This window comes from Pleurodeles waltl, chromosome 4_1, assembly GCF_031143425.1.
Source record: "Pleurodeles waltl isolate 20211129_DDA chromosome 4_1, aPleWal1.hap1.20221129, whole genome shotgun sequence".
NCBI lineage: Eukaryota > Metazoa > Chordata > Amphibia > Caudata > Salamandridae > Pleurodeles > Pleurodeles waltl.
The window spans coordinates 326,623,647-326,640,076 of record NC_090442.1 but is presented as its reverse complement, the minus strand read 5'-3'; the positions used below and the strand labels follow the sequence as shown (position 1 = coordinate 326,640,076).

The following is a 16,430-nucleotide window of genomic DNA, read 5'->3' as shown; positions in this document are numbered from 1 at the left end:
TTAATTAAGTTCTTCGTCGTAGACCACAGTGTCATTTTATCACAGTAAAATCAACCCCTCTCCCTCTGTCTTAGCTCTGGTAGTTACTTCACACCTAATCAGAGAGTCATTCAGTTCCTGGGTGACAGTGAACACTTTCAAAAAGACACTTGGCTTAGGCAGGAAAATGACAACGTTGAATGAAGTGTAACTTTCAAAATGGTTATACAATCTGCATTGAAAATTAAGGTGGATTTTAAGTGACTAATATAATGAGTCCTTTGAATCATTTTTCAGCCTACTTCCAAACTGAAGTTATGCAGTATATGGTGTTAAGATGTAACCCAATGCTTCCCCACGGGAGAGCCAGCTTTTCCACTGTGAAAAACTACTTTGGAGGTTTTTTCACTGCCAGGACATGTGAAACGTAAAATATACATGTTCTAATTTTTAAATACCATGCACCCCGCCAATAAGGCATTTAGGACCTACATTAGGAGTGACTCATAAGTACTAAAAAGGTTTATTTGGCAAGTCAAATTGACAGTTTTAAAACTGCACATCCAGTATGCAGGGGAAGGCCTGGGATATGCTTCGTATTGTCATTTTTTGTGGTTGCAACTGATGTATTGTAGTCCACTAGGCACATTTAACTACAGGGCTGGGCACACTTTTGTGCCATATACTAGGGACTTATATGAAAGTGAAATAAACTAATCAGGAGTAAACCACTTTCCCATGTTTTAGAGGTCAGAGCACATCTCCTAAGCACTGTGCAGCAGTGCCCCAGTGTGCAGAGTCCAAAACCCAGCAACAAAATCTGTCCAAAAATGAGGTGATCACAGGGCATTTTCCTGCAAAGAAACAGTAAATGCATGGTTATTTTGTAACATATAGTTTGAAACCACTGAGATCTGTCCAGTTCTGATTGTTTGCTGATTGTTTGCTTGTTTATTGAGGAGGGAAATGAAACACATTATGATAAAATCTCCCACTTCATTTTGGTCCCTATCCTTTCCCTTAAAAAGTGCCATGACCGAACAATTTGGAAGGGACCACAGTTTTGTGGCAGGGCAAATACTGATTTGCATATGGCTGGTTTCTGCCTATGATGTCATAGGAGAACTAAAAACTGGAATAGAGCCCAGATTGATTACAAGTGACGGAGTTTAATTCAAGCATTCCATCAATCATTGCCTGTGCTATATGCCATAGGTACCAATTTAGCGAGCTACTGCTGTCCCACACACTATTGGAGCCTGATTTAAATTGCAATGAACTGTTCAGATCCTGCTAACAACTAAAGCACAGCTTAAATATACCTTCATTTTTCTTGCTTATTTTATAATTGTCTGCACGAGTGGTTCATTTACCCAGAGGTCTGAATGTCCCGGGTCCCATCATCGTCTATGAATGCAAAGGGAAAATATCCGCTTTTGTAAGCCACATGTCCCTCTGTTCTTTCATTTTTCGCCTATTGCTGCAGCGGGACATCAGAATAAAACTGTTGGGCTCATAGAAACAGTGGGTTCACTGTTTTCCTGTCTATGTAATCATTTTCCACTCGTATTTTAATTTCTCATGGATTACCAAAGCCGTCCGCCCACGTGGGAGGTACTGTTTTGTAATAAAGATGAACCATTTTATCTTATTCTTGCATTTTGTTTAAGTGGGAAACTCTAGGTATGTACAACATTTGCTTTTCCACAACTGGTAATTTTACAGCAATCGTGTTTCTTCTCTAGACATTATCAGATCAGGTCCACCAATTGCCTGATAAATGGATTGGAGCAGGACTAACCGATTCCTTGCCAATAGCATAGACTGCATGTATGGAAAGCCACTTGGCCGCCTTTGGGATCACATTGCCTAAATTGTTGCGCTAGAGAAAAAGTAATACAAATTAATTTCAAATTCTTCTTGCATTTACATAACAAAAGGGACTGAGAAAATACATTTTTCCAATATTCAAACTTCAGTGATGTGACTTATTTTTCACCAATGTCTGTCTATGTTAGTTTATAGCACAGATTTCAAATATTGTGAACATTCTGTGCATTTTATTATGCAAGCAAAACAAAAAGAACCAAAATTAAATCGTTCCATCTTTGCAGAAATGTATATATGGCGTAGTACGACCCACAGCCTCCTCTCTTGTATTATGAATATTTGTCAAAAATGTTGTTCACCTATTGAACAACAGTTTTGAATTCACTTTACCAAAGCATACCCATGTTGACACCACAGGGCTAACACATACGATTTTTTCAGGTGAGGTACATCCTTTCCGTAGAATAGCAAGTCAGCCCGGACCTCTAACAATTATCTTCGCTGTACTCACATCGAATCTTTGTCCTTTGTCCGTGGATGTCTTTCTGACATTTTTCAAACCTGCGTCACATTATGGAACTCGTAACGTAGAATACGCCGCTCAAACAAGCCTGCAAAACACGAAGCAAGATAAACTAGCAGTTCTGACGGGTAGAGTCGTTTCAATCATGTGCCAACAACAATACATCAGAAGCTTCGTTAACTTATGGAAAAGACCTAAATGAAGGTGTTCCAGATTTGATTTTATATTGGAACATCTCGCTGATGAAATATTGCATTTATGACACTGTCCGAATAATTTGTGAGAAAATTGGTTTGATAAAATACACAATGTATGGTATTATTACCTAAACCATACTTCTTTCACAATTTTTACAGCATCGAAATGTCAATCTCATTAGCCAAACGTTTCATTTTAAACCTATCCATTTGAAGTTAGAATATAGGCCCTAATTATGACATTGGCGGTAAGTGCTACTTACCGCCATGCTGACTGCCACCAACATACAGCGACCGCGGCGGTATACCGCTACGGGTTTTATGACCCACATATAGAAATCCGCCACTATACAGACACACACACAAGTCCGCCACAACAAAGGTCAGTGATAAACTGGCGGTACGAAAACCCACACCGTTACGCCAACAGAAATACGCCACAGCAACATGACCGCGAATCACCGCAGCGGACATTCAACCGCAGTAAACCATTGGCAGTACAGACCGCCGCGCTCAAAATCCACACACACATACAAAACACCACATTGGACAATTCAAAATACACACACCTGACACACACACACACACACCACACCCACACCACTATAAAACACATACATACACTACCCACAACCCTTTACGACCCAAAGATTTTGGCAAGTGAGAGAGAGACAAGCCAGGAGCACCCACTGAATCTGAGCCACAAAACACCATCACCCATACACCATCCACGCACCTCACAGCACACACCCCAACACATCACCCCACACACCCTCACACACACCACTCACACTACACCCATGGCACCACAAAGACATCCCAGATTCTCGGAGGAGGAGCTAAAGGTCATGGTGGAGAAAATCATCAGGGTAGAGCCACAGCTCTTTGGATCACAGGTGCACCAGACGTCCATTGCTAGGAAGATGGAGCTATGGCGGAGAGCCATGGGCAGGGTCAACGCTGTGGGACAGCACCCCAGAACAAGGGTTGACATCAGGAAGAGGTGGAACAACCTATGGGGGAAGGTGCGTTCCGTGGTTGCAAGACACCAGATAACTGTACAGATAGCTGTACAGAAGAGGACTGGCGGCAGACCCCTACCTCCTCCCCCACAACTAACAACATGGGAGGAGCAAGTCTTGGCGATCATGCATCCTGAGGGCCTGGCAGGAGTAGCAGGAGGACTGGACTCTGGTAAGTCAAATCTTTACAACTATATCCCCCACCCTACCTGCATGCCATCACAAACACCTACCCCTACCCTCACCCCATCACCCTACCACCTCACATATACCCCACCATCACAACCCACCCATCCCAATATCAATCCCTGCTTGCAACACCAATGCATGGACCCCCATCACAGGCCTGCATGGACACCCATCACCACAGCATGCACACTAGTGACAATCACTTAGCCAACCAAATCACAACTCACACAACCCAAAGCTGCCTTGGTAATAACAACCATAGAGGGAAACATACCCATGCACAAGATGGCACATGCAGAAACAATAACACTGCATTTACATCCCCACAGGACCCCCACTCAACATCACCTGAGAGGAGGTGCCAGCCACATCCAATCCCCCCCAGAAGAGGCCCACAGTGATGACAGCAGCTCTGCACGCCTGGATCACGATGACCACCCTGGCCCATCAGGGACCTCTGGACAGTCGGTTATCCAGGCACATTCCCAACCCACCACAGAACCTCCCCCCTCAGGAAACACCACCACAGCACGCACCCAGCGGGCCCATCCCTCTGTCCCTAGGACACGTCAATCAGCAGTGTGTCCACCACTACAGGGACCCCAGGCAACCCCTCAAACACAGGATGATCAGGGACCTGGGGTCAGTGGCAGTGATCACACGGTTCAGGGGCCAGAGGCACAGGACAACAGGGAAGCTGGGAGGACTGCTGTGCGACTGGGGGAAGACAGGCCCAGGGAACCAACTCTCCACGAGGCACTCACCAACATCCTGGGAGCATAGCACCATTCCCAGGAGACCATGGGCCAGATACTGGCCAAGCTGCAGGAGACCCAGCGGCTGCAGGAGGGACAGTACCTGGGGATCAGGGAGGACCTGAGGGACACCCACACCACCCTGGTCACCATTGCAGGGGTGCTGGCAGACATGGCCAACATCATGAGGGAGGCAGTGGCACACCAACGGGCCCCTGACACTAGCCACACTGATGAACAGCCTTCCACCTCCGCCGACGCTAGTGGACAGGAGGCCCTGCCACAGGAACAACAGGCCACCAGCACTCCTCCCCCTACAGAAGGAGAACCACCCCGCAAACGGTCCCTGCGATCCAGGCAGAAGCCTGAGAACATTGCAAAGACCCCGCCAGGAAATAAGACTCCCCTGAATGTCACCCTTGTGTCCCACTCTGTCACCCTGTCCACCTTGAACTGACATTGCTCCACTTCCTATACCCCCTTGGACAATACACCTGTGATCCAAAAAGAGTGAACTATATCCTGGACTTTCCTCCATCATCAACCAAACCCATTGCACATCCCCATTTACTTTTCAGCACTGAAATAAACACCCTTGGAACTATTACAAGTATGGAGTCTGTCAATTGTTTGAAATATGTATTAGTTTAACAATCTGTAAACATTGCAATTCAAATGTTCTGTAATATTTACATAGGTATGACCTGTGGCGGGCAGCAGTAAACACACCAGGAGCCAGAGTGGGGCACAGATATCTGAAAATAGAGATGCCAAAGGGCACAGTAAGTGGCCATAGAAATAGGGAAATCAGGCTGCCATGTTCAATGTCTAACACAAAACTGCAATGGAAGGTGAAGTTACAGTGTCTTATCTGTGTGTCACTGGAAGTACTGTTGAATTAGTGTAGTTCTGTTGTCCACATCCTCTTCCTCTGCCTCTTCTTCGTCACTGTCCACAGGCTCCACCGCTGCCACACGACCATCCGCAGGCTCATCACTCTGCAGAAAAGGCACCTGGCGTCTCAAGGCCAGATTGTGCAACATGCAACATGCAACGATGATCTGGCACACCTTCTTGGGTGAGTAGTACAGGGATCCACCTGTCAGGTGGAGGCACCAGAATATGGCCTTCAGGAGGCCAAAGGTGCTCTCAATGATCCTCCTTGTTCACCCATGTGCCTCATTATAACGTTCCTCTGCCCTTGTCCTGGCATTCCTCACTGTGGTCAGTAGCCATGAGAGGTTGGGATAACCAGAGTCACCTGTGAATATCGAGGGATATCTGTTAGCCACACACTCACCCTTAGGGGCAAACCCACACCCATATACCTACATCACCTGGGTGGGGACCATGGACACACCCGGTTCCTCTGGAGTTGAGGCATCACATATGGGATGCTGCATTTCCTCAAGATAAAGGCATCATGCACAGAGCCAGGATACTTTGCATTGACATGGGCAATGTACTGGCCCGCCAAACACACCATCTGCACATTCAGAGAGTGAAAGCTTTTTCTATTTCTGAACACCTGTTCATTTCTCCGGGGAGGGGGGGACAATTGCAATATGTGTACCATCAATGGCACCAATGATGTTGGGGATATGTCCCAGTGCGTTGAAGTCAGCCTTCACTGTGGCTAAATCCTCCACCTGGGGGAAGACGATGTAGCTGCGCATGTGTTTCATCAGGGTAGACAATACTCTGGTCAGCACGTTTGAGAACATAGGCTGTGACATCCCTGATGCCATGGCCACTGTCTCTTGGAAGGAACCACTTGCTAGGAAATGGAGCACTGACAGGACCTTCACTAGAGGGGGGATACCTGTGAAGTGGCAGATAGCTGAAATCAGGTCTGGTTCCAATTGGGCACTCAGTTCTTAGATTGTGGCCCTATCAAGTCTTTGGATAATATGCCTGTCCGCCATTGTCGCCAGGTCCACCAGGGGTCTGGTCACGGGGGATGTCTCCATCTCCTATTCATCCTCAGTGGTTGAACTCTAGGGTGAAAAACGGTGAGCAGAAGGTCATATTCAAACTTATACTTAATATGCTATTTTTGATTTACAGAAACAGTATGTGAACTTGTAAGTTAGTTGATGTACCAATGTCTGCTGTGACGCAGTTAAGTGCCATGGCCTGTGCGCCCCTGAAATGGCGGCTGCCTGACCTGTGAGGAGGGACTAGTGGAAATGAGGTAATTCCAATGGCGTAGTGCGCCATTGCAGCCGACGGTCGATGACCGCCGTGCAATACCGCATTGGTTATCATTGGGGCCTGTGGGTTCCAGGAGCCAATAGCGATGTACGCCGGCGGTGACGGTATGCACTGTCGCGGACGTGATCACCATTTTCTATCTGTTCACTCACTTGCTACCTGACCTTCAACAGGAGAGGACCTACACTGCAAGTGCTGCTATGACATGTGTCTGGAAGCAAGAATGGCTAGAGTGTCTGGGGAAAGGGCCCCTGCCTTCACTACCCTTTATTCTATGCTCCTCCAGACAAACAGGTGAGTACACTGTGAGCATGATGCATGGGGAATGAATGTATGGAGTGCTGTGTGTGTAAGCCTCGTGTAGGGGGGGGTCTGAAGGGTCCTGGCCAGAGTGCTGCATGTATGGTGGTCAATGTATGTGTGTAAGGGGATGGGGGGATATGGTGGGCCATTAGTATAACAGTCCGGACGGTATGGCCAATACCTTTTCTGCTGTATTTTTTCTGCAGGTCAGCGCCCATCAGAAAAAGGGTATTTTGCGTGCCTCCGCCAAGGAGGTGCAGACCCTGGGGGTCTTTGACAGGCGGAGCACCCACTGCCGAAAACAGTGGGAGGACCTGCACAGCTAGGCAAGGAAGACTGCGGAAGCCCAGCTGGGGCTGGCCTCCCAACGAGGAAGGGGTGCCCATCGTACTCTGACCCCCTGAACTGATGTTCTGCATCCTGGCGGTGGCCTATCCTGAATTGGATGGGCGCTTGAAGGCATCACAGCAGCCACAAGGGGGTGAGTACAGATTCAGAATCATGACTTTGCGCGTGTTAAGGTATTCCCTGGGTGGGGGATGTGGGCTGTGGGTGCCCGTAGGCCAGGGCGAACATGGCAGGGTAGGTTCAATGATGGGCAAGCTCAGATGCACTCCAACCCCAATATTGCTAGTGGGCATCTACTACTGGGCAGGGTCCTGTGGGTTTCAGGTGTGCAGCTAATGGCATTAGACATTGTACTCCATGGGCTGGTGACTAGCATTGTAACTGGTAGTGCATGGCCTAGTACATAGGGCTGCTCCCTGTGAGTTGTGTACTTGCTGGCATTGACCAAGTGTATCCTCTGTCTCTCCCCCCCCTTTTTGTTATGTCACCCTGTCCTTGTGTGCATTAGCATCATCTAACAGAGGAGCAGAGGCACCGGCGACGGAGAGAGCTGCATCCCACATGGGCCTGGAGGCTGAATCCACCGACTGTGAGGGCACCAGTGGGACGGAGGGCGAGGGGAGCACCACGATGGAGACAGGAGGGGACAGTACCGACAGCGACACCTCCTCCGATGGAAGCTTCCTGGCAGTGGCAGACACCTCTGTGCCCACCCCAACTACAGGTACAGCCGCCGCCCCGTACCAGCACTGCCCTCCCAGCAGCTCCTCAGCGAGTTTCCCGTGCCCGCTCACCCAGGAGGGTGGGCATCTCCTTCGCCCCAGGCACCTCAGGCCCTGCCCCAGTCAGCCCTCCTGCCCTCAGTGAGGAGGCTATTGACCTCCTGAGATCCCTCTCTGTTGGACAGTCAACCATACTGAATGCCATCCAGGGTCTAGCAGGGCATTTTCAACAAACAAATGCATGCCATGAGGGCATTCACTCTGGCGTGGCTGCCCAACAGAGAGCATTCCAGGCCTGGCCAACTCCCTGATGGCAGCCATTGCCCCTGTCTCCAGCCTCCCCCTCCAACTTCCTCTACCCAGTCCCAATCCCCTCAACCCCAGCCTATCCCAAGCACACATTCAGACCAGCATTCACCCATATCAACACACAGAAGTGGCTCAGGCAAACACAAGCAACACACTTAATCTCAAAGGTACTCACACAAGCACCATCCAGATGCAGACACACCAACATCCACTGCCACCACTGTGTCCCCATCCTCCTCCTCGTCCACCTCCCTCCCAGTAGCGTCTCCACTCACACCTGCATGCACTACATCCTCATCCACTACCTCCATCACCATCATGCCTATCACTACACGCCCCTCACTGGCAGTTACCTCCCCCACATCCATGCACATGTCCCTGTGTCCTCTCCCACTGTGTCTGTGACCCCTCCTCCAAAAGTGCACAAACGCAAGAACACAGACACCCAACAGCCATCCACCTAACAACAGCATCCGGCCCATGCACCTGCACCCAAACACAGCAGACTGACACCTCCTACAACCACTCCCTCTTCCTCCACTCCCAAACCTTCACCCTCTTCCCACCTCAGTGTTCCAAAGAAGCTCTTCCTCACCACCCTTGACCTATTCCCTACCCCTCCCCCCGTCTTTCACTTCGGGCCAGGGTGGCCAGAACCCAACCAAGCACCTCAGCCACCCAGTCCACGGCCACTGTGGTTTCTGCAGCTACTGCAGGTGTGAGAGGCTCCAAGGAGGCACCAGTCAGCCCCGTCAGTGTGCCAGCACCACCTGCCAAGGCCAAGAAGGATCCCTCACACCTAGCAAGGGCAAGAAGGGGACACCAGCCAGCAAGGGGAAGGAGGCACCACCAGCCAGCAAGGCAGGAAAGGAACACCAGCTGGCAGAAGTAATGAGACTCTACCATCTGCCAAGGGCAGGAAGGGGTACACAACACCAGCCATGGCACTGCAGCCGTCCGAGGCTGCAGGGGAAGGCCTGGAGCCTCCCCCCACCACTGTCAGCACCGCCACCTGCACCGCGGCCAGCACAGCCACCTGCGCCGCGGCCAGCACTGCCACCTGCCCTGCTACCAGCAGCACCACTGCCAGTAGCAGCAGCCCCAGTGGGCAGCCGTCCAAGACTGCAGGGGAAGTGCTGGAGCCTACCCCCACCACTGACAGCACCACCACCTGAACTGCGGCCAGCACCACCACCTTCTCTGTGGCCAGCATCACCACCTGCCCCGCCACCAGCAGCACCACTGCCAGTAGCAGCATCCCCAGTGGGCAGCCGTCTGAGGCTGCAGGGGAAGAGCTAGAGCCTACCCCCACCACTGACAGCACTGCCACCTGCACTGCAACTGACATCCACTGAGCAGACGTCACTACTGGCGTGCAGTGTGTAGTTGTGACTACATCGGCTGCAGTGCTTCCTTACCCCTGCAACACTTGTACCATACAGGATGAAGCACACTGGGTACAAAGCCCCCTCCAGAACCAGTGGAAGAAGGCATCCACTCACCCCCTCCATGGCAGGATGAAGCACACTGGGCACAAAGCCCCCTCCAGAACCAGTGGAGAAGCCATCCACTCCAGAGACTGTGGCCTTGCAGTCCCCAGGACCAAGCAGAGGGCAAACCACCCACTTGAGAGACTGTGGCTTTGCACTCCCCAGGACCAAGCAGTGGTCAAATGACCCACTTGAGAGACTGTTGCCTTGCACTCCCCAGGACCAAGCAGTGGACATGGAGTCCCCTCCAGGCCAGTGATATTGTACCATCTTCCGGCTGAGGTGCCCCCTGTTAGAAATGGGGTTTTTGGTTGGCAGTTAGGTTGCCCTCTGTCCAAGCAAGAACCCTCACTCTAGTCAGGGTAAGTCACACACAATCCAAAATCAGCCTGTGCTCACCCTCCGGTAGCTTGGCACGAGCAGTCAGGCTTAACTTAGAAGGCAATGTGTAAAGCATTTGTGCAATAAATCATACAACACCATAGTATAACACCACAAAAATACACCACACAGTGTTTAGAAAAATATAGAATATTTATCTGGATAATTGTAGGTCAAAACGATCAAAGTTGCAATACGAATTTGTAAAGATATCACTGAAAAGTGATATTAAGAGTCTTTCAGTCTTTAAAAAGCAATAAAGTGTCTTTCAAGCACAGAGTACCTGGTTTCTGGGGGGAAATCTCCTCAGAGGGCCACAGGAGAAGAGATGCGTGGAAAAAGGGGTGTGTGCGTCGATTTCTCCTCAGCACACACAGACTTGCGTCGTTCTTTTCCACGCGGGGAAGTCGGGCGTCGTTTTCCGGCGCGCAGACAGTCTCTTTTTGTGGATCGCGGGGATTACCAGATGTCCCGGGTCTGTGCGTGGATTCTCCTGCTTATTTTCCGGCTGCGCGTCGTTCTGCGGGGCTGCGCGTCGAAGTTTCGATCTCACGGTAGGCGTCGCGTCGATTTCTCCTTGGAAGTCGGGCGGTGTTGACCTTGCGAGGCCGTGCGTCGAAATTTTGGTCTCACGGCAGGCGTCGCGTCGATTTCTCCTTGGAAGTCGGGCGGCGTTGTCCTTGCGAGGCCGTGCGTCAAAGTTTCGCACTCACGGTAGGCGTCGCGTCGATTTCTCCTTGGAAGTCGGGCGGCCTTGTCCTTGCGAGGTTGTGCGTCGAAGTCTCGATCGTCCCGAGGGCGTCGCGTTGATCAGCGTCGGTGTGCGGCGTTTTTCTCGCCGCGAAACAAGCTGTGCGTCGAAATTTTCGGCGCACGGAGCGTCCACGTGAAAGGGAGAAGTCTTTTTGGTCCTGAGACTTCAAGGAACAGGAGGCAAGCTCTATCCAAGCCCTTGGAGAGCACTTTCACAGCCAGACAAGAGTTCAGCAAGGCAGCAGGGCAACAGCAAGACAGCAGTCCTTTGGAGAAAGCAGACAGGTGAGTCCTTTGAGCAGCCAGGCAGTTCTTCTTGGCAGGATGTAGTTTCTGGTTCAGGTTTCTTCTCCAGCAAGTGTCTGATGAGGTAGGGCAGAGGCCCTGTTTTATACTAAGTTGTGCCTTTGAAGTGGGGGTGACTTCAAAGAGTCTCTAAGAAATGCACCAAGTTCCCTTTCAGTTCAATCCTGTCTGCCAGAGTCCCAGTAGGGGGTGTGGCAGTCCTTTGTGTGAGGGCAGGCCCTCCACCCTCCCAGCCCAGGAAGACCCATTCAAAATGCAGATGTATGCAAGTGAGGCTGAGTACCCTGTGTTTGGGGTGTGTCTGAGTGAATGCACAAGGAGCTGTCAACTAAACCTAGCCAGACGTGGATTGAAGGGCACAACAAGTTTTTAGTGCAAAGAAATGCTCACTTTCTAAAAGTGGCATTTCTAGAATAGTAATATTAAATCCGACTTCACCAGTCAGCAGGATTTTATATTACCATTCTGGCCATACCAAATATGACCTTCCTGCTCCTTTCAGATCAGCAGCTGCCACTTCAACAGTGTATGAGGGCAGCCCCAATGTTAGCCTATGAAGGGAGCAGGCCTCACAGTAGTGTAAAAACGAATTTAGGAGTTTTACACTACCAGGACATATAACTACACAGGTACATGTCCTGCCTTTTACCTACACAGCACCCTGCTCTAGGGGTTACCTAGGGCACACATTAGGGATGACTTATATGTAGAAAAAGGGGATTTCTAGGCTTGGCAAGTACTTTTAAATGCCAAGTCGAAGTGGCAGTGAAACTGCACACACAGGCCTGGTAATGGCAGGCCTGAGACAAGGTTAAGGGGCTACTGAGGTGGGTGGCACAACCAGTGCTGCAGGCCCACTAGTAGCATTTAATCTACATGCCCTAGGCACATGTAGTGCACTCTAATAGGGACTTATAGGTAAATTAAATAGTCAATCATGGATAAACCAATCAATAGTACAATTTACACAGAGAGCATATGCACTTTAGCACTGGTTAGCAGTGGTAAAGTGCTCAGAGGTCAAAAGCCAACAACAACAGGTCAGAAAAAATAGGAGGAAGGAGGCAAAAAGTTTGGGGATGTCCCTGTTAAAAAGCCAGGTCCAACATGACCCCCCACCAGCCTAAAGCCAGGGGAGAACAATCACTATCCTGATGTACTTCCCTGTTTGAGGCGACAGAACAAGGACCCAGGCCCACAACAGCAGGGGCATGCTCCAGTTCTTCGCCTTCCTGACTCCAATTGGATCCCTCTGTCCATACTCTCAGGGCCCACTAAGCCCATCCATGGGGAACCTTTCTCCTTTCCTGCGGATCCCATCTGTGCAGCACCTAACCTTACTTTGCTCACAGATGTATCCCAGGAGCAGGATAGTACCCCCATGACCAACATAGTGGTGTTGCCCACTCTACCCCTGGGGTGTGACACTTGTCCCCTCCCCAGGGATAACTCTGTCCACCCGGACAGCAAGCCACAGTGATTACTGACAGCTGCCAGGGATGAGAGCCAGGCCCCAGGCCTCTCAAAGCTCTCCAACCACTGTGGCTGTGGAGAGCGGGGGGCGGTAGCCCCAGGTGCTGGGCACCCTTTAACCACTCTCCCTTCCACCAGGTCAGGGATGACAGCCTGAACCTGGTCCTCCCCTCTGGGGCTTTGTACCCTCCTTCCTGGAGCGGTACCCCCAGAGTCCAACATGGCCAGGGGGCTTACAGAAGTCGCCCTGTACCATTCCTCCACCAGTGCAGGGCTGTTAACCTGCCACTGGCCCTCCAACCTGGGGTCTGTACCTTCAGGTTGGACTAGGGCCCGGGGTGAGGCTTCCCTCCCCCTGCCCTCCCTTCTGGGGTCCAGCACCCTCCAACTAGGAGTGGCCTCCTCAGAAGACAACATGGTAGGGGCACTGTTATCAGTAGCCCCTCCCTCCAGGTCCGGGGGGACACCCTGAACCTGGTCTTCCAGCCCAGGGTCTGTACCCTCAGACTGGATCACCGCCTGGCAAACCAGGACTTCCTGGGAGGCACACCTACCCCCCACCAGGTCAGAGTTTAACCTCTGCACCTGCCCATTCAACTCAGAGTCACCACCCTGAAGTTGAACAATTGCCTGGCACGCCAGGACTTCCTGGAGGGCACACTGACCCTCCACCAGGTCAGAGTTTAACCTCTGCACCTGACCATTCAACTCAGAGTCACCACCCTGAAGTTGAACAATTGCCTGGCACACCAGGACTTCCTGGAGGGCACACTGACCCTCCACCAGGTCAGAGTTTAACCTCTGCTCCTGACCATTCAACTCAGAGTCACCACCCTGAAGTTGAACAGTTGCCTGGCGCACCAGGACTTTCTGGGAGGCACACCTACCTCCCACCAGGTCAGAGTTTAACCTCTGAGCCTGGTTCCCCAACCCAGGGTCACCACCCTGAGGTTGGGCAATTGCCTGGCACGCCAGGACTTTCTGGGGGGCACACCTACCCCCCACCAGGTCAGAGTTTAACCTCTGAACCTGGTCATCCAACCCAGAGTCAACACCCTGAGGTTGGACAATTGCCTGGCACAGCAGGGCTTCTTGGGAGGCACACCTACCTCCCACCAGGTCAGAGTTTAACCTCTGAACCTGGGTATCCAACCCAGAGTCAGCACTCTGAGGTTGAACAATTGCCTGGCACGCCAGGACTTTCTGGAGGGCACACTGACCCTCCACCAGGTCAGAGTTTAACCTCTGAACTGGGCCATTCAACTCAGAGTTACCACCCTGAAGTAGAACAATCGCCTGGCACGCCAGGACTTCCTGGAGGGCACACTGACCCTCCACCAGGTCAGAGTTTAACCTCTGAACCTGGTTTTCCAACCTAGGGTCACCATCCTGAGGTTGGACAACTGCCTGGTACACCAGGGCTTTCTGGGGGGCACACCTACCCCCCACCAGGTCAGAGGTTAACCTCTGAACCTGGATATCCAACCCAGAGTCACCACCCTGAGGTTGAACCATTGCCTGGCAGGCCAGGACTTTCAGGGAGGCACACCTACCTCCCACCAGGTCAGAGTTTAACCTCTGAGCCTGGTTCTCCAACCCAGGGTCACCACCCTGAGGTTGAACCATTGCCTGGTATACCAGGACTTTCTGGGGGGCACACCTACCCCCCACCAGGTCAGAGTTTGACCTCTGAACCGGGTTAGCCAACCCAGAGTCACCACCCTGAGGTTGGGCAATTGCCTGGCACCCCAGGACTTTCTGGGAGGCACACCTACCTCCCACCAGGTCAGAGTTTGACCTCTGAACCTGGCCATCCAACCCAGAGTCGACACCCTGAGGTTGGACAACTGCCTGGCACGCCAGGACTTTCTGGGGGGCACACCTACCCCCCACCAGGTCAGAGTTTGACCTCTTCACCTGGTAAGCCAACCCAGAGTCACCACCCTGAGGTTGAGCCATTGCCTGGCATTCCAGGACTTTCTGGGGGGCACATCTACCCCCCACCAGGTCAAAGTTTAACCTCTGAACCTGGTTATTCAACCCAGAGTCACCACCCTGAGGTTGAATCTTTGCCTGGCATGCCAGGACTTCCTGGGGGGCACTCTCACCCCCCACAAGGGACACGCCGTCCCCAAGGGCCACACAAGAGTCTGGTTGGCGCAGGTCTCCCGACCTCTGCCCATCCGGCAGAGTCTGGGTTTCCCCCAAACCAGAAACGGTCTCACCTGGGTCATTCCTGGGGGGCTCTGCTCTCAGAGCTGACCCCTGACTTTCAAGATCCTCCACTGGGGTCTGCCACCCCCTCTCAACCCTATGTCTGGACTTCTGCACCCCCTCACTAGGAGTGGTACTGCCAGACACCAGAACTGTTGGGATGCTGTCTACAGTCATCCCCCCAAGTTCTTCTGACACTGCGGGGCTTCCCTCAAAAGGTGGCCCTACGGTACAGGTTAGGCTCTGAGACCTACCTGGGACACTACAATCCTCTCCCACCTCACTTGGTCGGGAACCACCTAGACCACTCCCTTCAGGAGCACCCCCAAATGCCTCTTCAGACTCTCTGGTACTCACCCAAAAGTCTGCCTCCACTGTAAGTTCCCTGGGGTCAGAGAACTCACACTCCACCTGGTGTTGGCGTAGCTCTGGAAAATAAGGACCAGACATATGCTCTCCAGCAATTACATCACTCTGCCCTTCACATGTATTAACCACAGTACCCTTCACCCAACCACCTAGTAACTCAGCCTTGGAAAAGCACTCTACATCACCCTCTTGAGACTGGTGACACAGTTTCTGTCTGTCCCTGACACTCAACCCAAACTCTTCTGGGATGTCTCTACACTCTATATCCAGGACGTCCACCAGGGGGGAACCCTTTTCTCTGTCACTCTCTGCTAGAGTCAGTAAAGTGTCCCTCCCCCCAGTAGGAATATGACTCCCTGTGCCAGTTCCCCAATCCTTCTCAGGGACCCTGTGCATAACGGGAACTACCTCATACCCTTGAACCGCCTGGGGTGTGTCAACTCTCTTCTTCAAGTTGGGTACCACATCTCTGGGCTTGTGCCCTTCTTCAGCAGTACTAGATGCAAGATTTTTGCTGCCACCATCTGAACTGGACTCAGCCCTTCCGGCCTCCAGTTTCAGCTCTTTACAGCTCAGCTCTTGAGCTGCAATCTTTTCTTCTTCCAGGGCTAAGAGACTTGCTGCCTCAGCCCTTTCAATAAACTCATCTAGCTCTTCCATCCACCGTGCTTGAGCCATGAGCCATTCTTTTTTCACTGGGTCTCTTTCCTCATCTGAGTCGTCCTCCTCCTCCTCTGAGGGGTACTTAGTCATTTGGTTTCTTGCTGCCTCTCTCTCTGCCCATCTGTCTTCCTCCCAGACTATGTAGGCATGTAGCATCTCTGCTTTAGTAGATCTCTTTGCTACAGGAAGGCCACATTCTCTGCAAAGCTTCCTTAGGTCGGCCTTAGTGAGGTGGTCAGTAGGCAAAAAGAATAAGTAGGTAAGCGATCCCATTCTGATAGGATCTTACCAGCAAAAACCAAAATCCAAAGTCCAAAATATCAATAGTATATCCAGGAGGACATCAGAGACCAAAAGTCAAAAAAAGAGATAAAAAATCAAGTTGACCTT

The 16,430-nt window shown here is 51.4% G+C and overlaps 1 protein-coding gene across 2 annotated transcripts in view; it reads left to right on the top strand.

The window, feature by feature from the left end:
* ANO2 (anoctamin 2) overlaps positions 1-16,430 on the top strand; it is a 1,564,866-nt gene that overhangs the window by 1,382,869 nt on the left and 165,567 nt on the right. The gene's annotated exons all lie outside the window — the stretch shown is intronic.